This window comes from Eschscholzia californica, unplaced genomic scaffold (assembly GCF_041429995.1).
Source record: "Eschscholzia californica isolate CP2 unplaced genomic scaffold, dmEscCali1.0.p SCAF_3, whole genome shotgun sequence".
Lineage (NCBI taxonomy): Eukaryota > Viridiplantae > Streptophyta > Magnoliopsida > Ranunculales > Papaveraceae > Eschscholzia > Eschscholzia californica.
In genome coordinates, this window is record NW_028238420.1 from 49,666,523 (window position 1) to 49,672,522 (window position 6,000).

Below are 6,000 nucleotides of genomic sequence, written 5' to 3' on the forward strand. Positions count from 1 at the left end.
CCGCGGCCCACCAGCAACCTTCAAAATCTCATCACGGTTCGGATGGTTCGAGGTTAATGGACCGTTATATTTAAAATTTCAAATATAAAAACACTGGCGCTTGTTTATGAAACAGAGAACTAATGGCGTCGGCTCTAAATTCCACTAACCCTAAAACTCAATTAAACCTATTTCCGTATTCATGTCTTCTATTTCTCGATCTTTATTCATTTCCAAACTACCCTTCATTTCCATCTCTTCAATCTCCTTCACAACCCTCACACCCGCCATTAGAGATGCTCAATTCAAACAATCACCACCTATTATACACCAATTTCTCTCCCTCTTACAAGAATTCTCAACAACCCTCGTTACCATTAAATCACTTCATGCTCGAATCATTACCAATTCTCTATCTGAAAACGAATTTGTGGCTATTAAGCTAATTAAAACTTATTCGGATTTGGGATGTTTGGAAGTTGCACGACAAGTGTTCGAACAAATTCCTGAACCAAAAATCTCTCAATGGAATGCTATGATGAGTGGGTATCTCAGAAATGAGGAATTCTCACAGACCCTTGAACTATATCACAAATTGATGTCTCGTGGTTTACAGACTGATAGTCATACGTGTAATTTCGCGCTCAAGGCTTGTACTAGCTTGGCGGATATCGAAACCGGGAAGATAATAATGAGAAATGGTATTGATAATGGTCTAGCGAATGACCGATTTTTGGGGAGTTCGATGATAAATTTTTCGGTTAAATTCGGTAACATAGATGAGGGTCGAAAAATATTTGATCAGTTGCCACATAAAGATGTTGTTTGTTGGAATACGATTATTGGAGGGTATGTGCAAGTTGGCGATTTCCGTAGAGCTTTCAATCTGTTTTTCGAGATGTTGAGTTCTGGGACTAGGCCTACTCCAGTAACTCTATCAAGTTTGATTCAAGCTTGTGAAGGGAATAAAAGTTTGAAGCTTGCGGAATGCGTTCATGGATTTCTGTATGGATTTGGGATGGGTTCTGATATTCTTGTTCTTACATCATTAGTTGATACGTATTCTAAATTGGGTGATACAGAAAACTCTCGGAGGGTTTTTGACAGGATGATCACTAGGAATTTGGTTTCATGGAATGCAATGATTTCAGGATATGTACAAAACGGGTTTGTCCTCGAAGCGTTTGAACTATTTCGTCGATTAATCTCGAGTCATTATGAGTTTGATTCAGCAACAATTGTTAGCCTTCTTCAAGGTTCTGCTCAACTAGCTAGTTTGGATAGTGGAAAGATACTTCATGGTTGTGTTTTAAGAAGAGGACTTGAATTGAATCTCATCGTTTCAACTGCCATCGTTGATTTATATACCAAGTCTGGTGCTCTAAATCTTGCGAAGTCTGTTTTTAGTGGAATGAGAGAGAAGAATGTGATTTCATGGACTGCAATGTTGATGGGATTAGCACAAAACGGGGAAGCGGAGCAGGCATTGAATTTATTTAGTGAGATGAGAGAGAAAGGAGTAGCTGCAAATGCTGTTACTTTAGTTAGCTTGATCCATGCTTGTGCTCATATGGGTTCTCTGAGAAAAGGAAGAAGTGTTCATGCTCATTTGATGAGATACAATTTTACACTAGATGAAGTTATTAGAAGTGCCTTGATCGATATGTACTCCAAATGTGGCAAATTAGACTCTGCTAGGAGGGTTTTCGATGACGAAAATACTTCTAAAGACGTTGTTTTATGGAACTCTATGATAACGGGTTATGGAGTTCATGGTCATGGAGGTCGAGCAATTGAGGTTTATAGTAAGATGGAAAACGAAGGTATTAAACCGAATCAAACTACTTTTATTTCTCTTTTATCTGCTTGCAGTCATTCAGGTCTAGTAGAAGAAGGGATAAATCTATTTGAGCTCATGACTAGAGAGAATGGAATTAATCCTAGTGAAAAACATTATGCTTGTTTAGTTGATCTTCTTAGTCGAGCAGGTCGACTCGAAGAAGCAGAGGCCGTAATTAACCAAATGCCGATTGAGTCTAGCAATTCCGTGCTCGAAGCTTTACTTAGTGGATGCAGAATAAATAAAAACATAGATATGGGTATTAGAATAGCCGATAAATTGCTTAGTTCAGACTCAATGAACCCTGGAATTTATGTAATCTTATCGAATATTTATGCTCAAGGAAGAAGATGGAACGAAGTAGATTACATAAGAGGTCTCATGAGGAATAGAGGATTGAGAAAAACACCAGGGTATAGCTTGATTGAGGTTAGAAACTCGGTTCATACATTTTTTGCAGGAGATGATTCACACCCATATTGGGCAGAAATTTATCAAATCTTGGAGAACTTAAGAATTCAGATTGAAGCTTTAGGTTATGCATCCGATACAAGTTGTGTTCTTCGTGACGTTGACGAGAAGATGAAGGTGAAGTTACTTTGGGGTCACAGTGAGAGATTAGCAATCTCATTTGGGCTTATAAGTACACCGGCCGGAAGTATTATCAGAATAACGAAGAATTTACGTGTCTGTGGTGATTGTCATACTGTTACGAAGTACATTTCGAAAATTGTTAAGAGGGAAATTATCGTCAGAGATGCAAACCGATTTCATCATTTTGTTGATGGAAAATGTTCTTGTGGTGATTATTGGTGATATAAGTATGTCATTTGAAGTAGAATATGGTGTTGATTATGTTTTATCATCTCTGAGTGAAGCTTAACTATCCTGATTCGGTGATTCCTTTCACATGCAAGGAGTGTAAACAAAGTGTAACAATGGTGAATAAAGATAGTACTAGAAAGGTAAGATATTAGAAATAGCATTAGTAAAATGGGGTATTTCTTTCTAATTAATTTTATAGCTTTTTATATAGTTACACTTTGTTTACATTCCTTATGTAATTGTGTCACAACTCCAACTAAAGTCGCGGATTATTAAAATATAGAGATTAAGTTTCTCTTCTATCTAAATTAGTTTCGAGTAGCATTGGTATTCTCTTAAGTAAATCGATGTTCTTTGTTTTGCCTTATTGTTTCTTCTAACTGCATAAAAAGGAGACATAGTTGTACTTGTCCTTGAGCTTATTAATGCACAAATTTCTTGAGCGAAGTTCGAAAAAGATAGAAACAAGTAAAGAATTATATAAGATTACTTTGTTTACAATAAGTGCAAGAAAAGAAAATAGAACAATTTTGTTCTAGATGTCTTATGTGGAACTCATTTGAAACCAAAATGGAAAGAAAAAAACAGATTAAACATCAAATTTCATTAGGTCAAGATAAGGCTATCATGACCTCAAATTAGGAAACAAAAAAATATATTAGTTTGTCTTTAGTTATATAAATAACAATGAGCCCCAAATAATATTAACTATTAACTTTTAATGGTGGATCTTAAATAGACAAACAAAATACAAGATGAGAAGAAAGCTTATTCTTAACTTAAAATCAAAATTAGGATCGATGATTAAGTCCCTTGTCGAGACCAAAAATGGAAATAAAAAACTTAAAGGAGAAAGAGATAAGGCAATTTAAAAGAAATTGAAATTTGCATTTGATCATTTCTAGATTCTTGTTGATTTGTCGAAGTGTACTGATGCTAAGCCAGATTACTTTGTAATCTAGGACTTCAATGTATGTATATACATACATGATTTGTCGTATAAATATGACAAATCAGAAGTATTTTGATCTTACGAGCCTCACCTAGAAAAGGAAAGAAGACTTTATATCTCAATAAAAGAAAACAAAGCATTAAAAGAAGAATAACTACTAAAGATATAAAGCAAGAGAAGCATAAAACTAACTAAAGAAACCAAAACACGACGAAAAACCAATTAAAGTCAAGAGAACTTCAATACAAACTTAATCATCATCATCATCAAATTTGGTTGGTGAGACTTCTTTTCAAAAATATAAGATAATGATATCATTTTTCGTGCTATGGATGGTCTGATTGTTCTCGAGATTCGTGCTTTATGTACTCGAGGATCATCCAATCCCTTTTGTAACTGTTTAACAAATAGAATCCATCTAGGGTTCATTGTATGAATTAAGAGAAGAGGGTAGTGAGTGGTAGATGCAATGCATTGAAGTTAATTTGTTACATATGTATGAAGTCTGTTGCAAAACTAGACCTAAAAATCTTCAAAGTGGGTCACTCGAGTCAGACAATGGGCTAGGGTTAACATTATCCTACTATGAAATTACTTGCTAAATTTAAGACATAATTTATTTGTGGGTGTTGCCAATAGCACCTGATCTTGTGCTATAAGCAAACAACTTACTAGTTTGACTAAAGTAAATGAACAGTAACCAGTAACTTTACAACAATTCTTATTTTGAGCGTCCTCTTTTAACATTTCCTTCTAAAAATTTAGAAATAATCAAAAACATTTCTACTGTACTAAGTCGAGGCAAATAAAATTCTCTAATCACATACATAAATATTCTGGTACCTTTACTTTTTTTTTTTTTTTTGTTGAAATAATTCTGGTACCTTTACTTGATGTTTGAATGCCTTATATTCAAGGGTCAATAAGCCCTTGTTAGAAAAATTTGAGTTTTCATAAAATTTTCTTGAAACATAACTTGGATGCTAATAGACATGTTCGCTTATAACACAAAGGCTGAGTTTATTTGGAAAAATTTATTCAATGATTAATTGAACATAAAATTAAATTAGTTCTATTGACATATTACTAAAATGCCATTGGATTTTCGTGAGGAAAAAAGCAACAAGAGAAATAAACATAAAGAGAAAGAGTGCCACGTAAGAAATGGAGGACGCGGTGTACAAGTGGAGACCGTTTAAAAGTAACGGCTAGTGACCTCTCACGTGCAATCTCCACCCTTCTCTTTGCCTACGTAAACACGTCTAGTTTTCTTCTCTTCTCATCAAATTTCTTCACGCCACCAAATTATTCGGCTTGGCTTAGCTTGGGGGAATCTTCTACTTCCAAACTCACTATTCCACCTATTTCATAAAAAAAAACTCATTGTTCCACAATCCAAATTCATTTGGGCCTAGGCCCATTTAGTTAAATCCGAAGGTCCAAATGTGAAATCATGATGAGCTTGGCATTTGAGTGGAAGTTTTGTTAGTCATTACATATCACTTCTTTCGCATTTCTTGATTAATACACATTTCCCAACCAAGAATTTAAGGTCTAGGTCATCTCCACTCATTGCCAATTGATTTTGAGTTAGATGACAACAAACTTAACATGGTATCAGAACTAGGCCCACACGTGATAGACTTAAAAGTCACACGTGCTCCACATCGCCCAAAGAAATACACGTGTTAGGCTCAAAGAATGTCACACGTGAGGGGGCGTGTGAGAATAGTCCCAAACTTAACATAACGTTGTATCCCTTAAAATTTGTCTGATGTCTGCCAAGATAGTAATCTAAGGTTTTATGTGAATGGTGAGCATCACTCTCAAGATAGCGATTTAAGGCTTGGGGATGATTTAGGTAGACATTTTGGTATTTCTCATTGATTGTTGCATATTTATATACTAAAGGAGTCATTAGTGTGGTAAGACAATGATAAGTATAAACAAGACTGTCCAATGCAATTCAAAGAAAGCACAACCACTGCAAAGATATTCTACTCCAGCGAAGTTTTAAAAATAGATAGCGGAATACCCAATGAGAAAAGGGCTTCATTAGCCCATGGTACCTCATTTTGTAGAGTTACTATTTACTAATTGTAATTCTAACTAGTTCATAAAAAAAAAAAATTGTGATTCTAACTCCATGGTCAAGCCATTTTAGATATCACTTAATTGAGAAAAGCTCAAGGAAGCCAAAACAAAAAAGAGCTAAAAAATAAAAAGAGATTGGAAAGCAAACACCATGCAGTTTCATCAAGCCCATAAATATTTTCAACTTTATGAGGTATATATAAGCCTTAGTTAGGGTGGTAGAGTTTCTACAAGCTCTTTCTATTCTATTTTTCATCACAGAGCTTCAAAATTAAGTGGCTAGCTACCTCCAAGAATCAATGGCTATCTT

At 34.9% G+C, this 6,000-nt stretch overlaps 1 pseudogene across 1 annotated transcript; it reads left to right on the forward strand.

Moving 5' to 3' along the window:
- The first annotated feature begins 3 nt into the window (after positions 1-3).
- LOC147551306 (pentatricopeptide repeat-containing protein At3g26782, mitochondrial pseudogene) lies at positions 4-2,944 on the forward strand (annotated as a pseudogene). Its single transcript, XR_015238622.1, has one exon. The product of XR_015238622.1 is annotated as a pentatricopeptide repeat-containing protein At3g26782, mitochondrial pseudogene (transcript).
- The last annotated feature ends 3,056 nt before the right edge of the window (positions 2,945-6,000 follow it).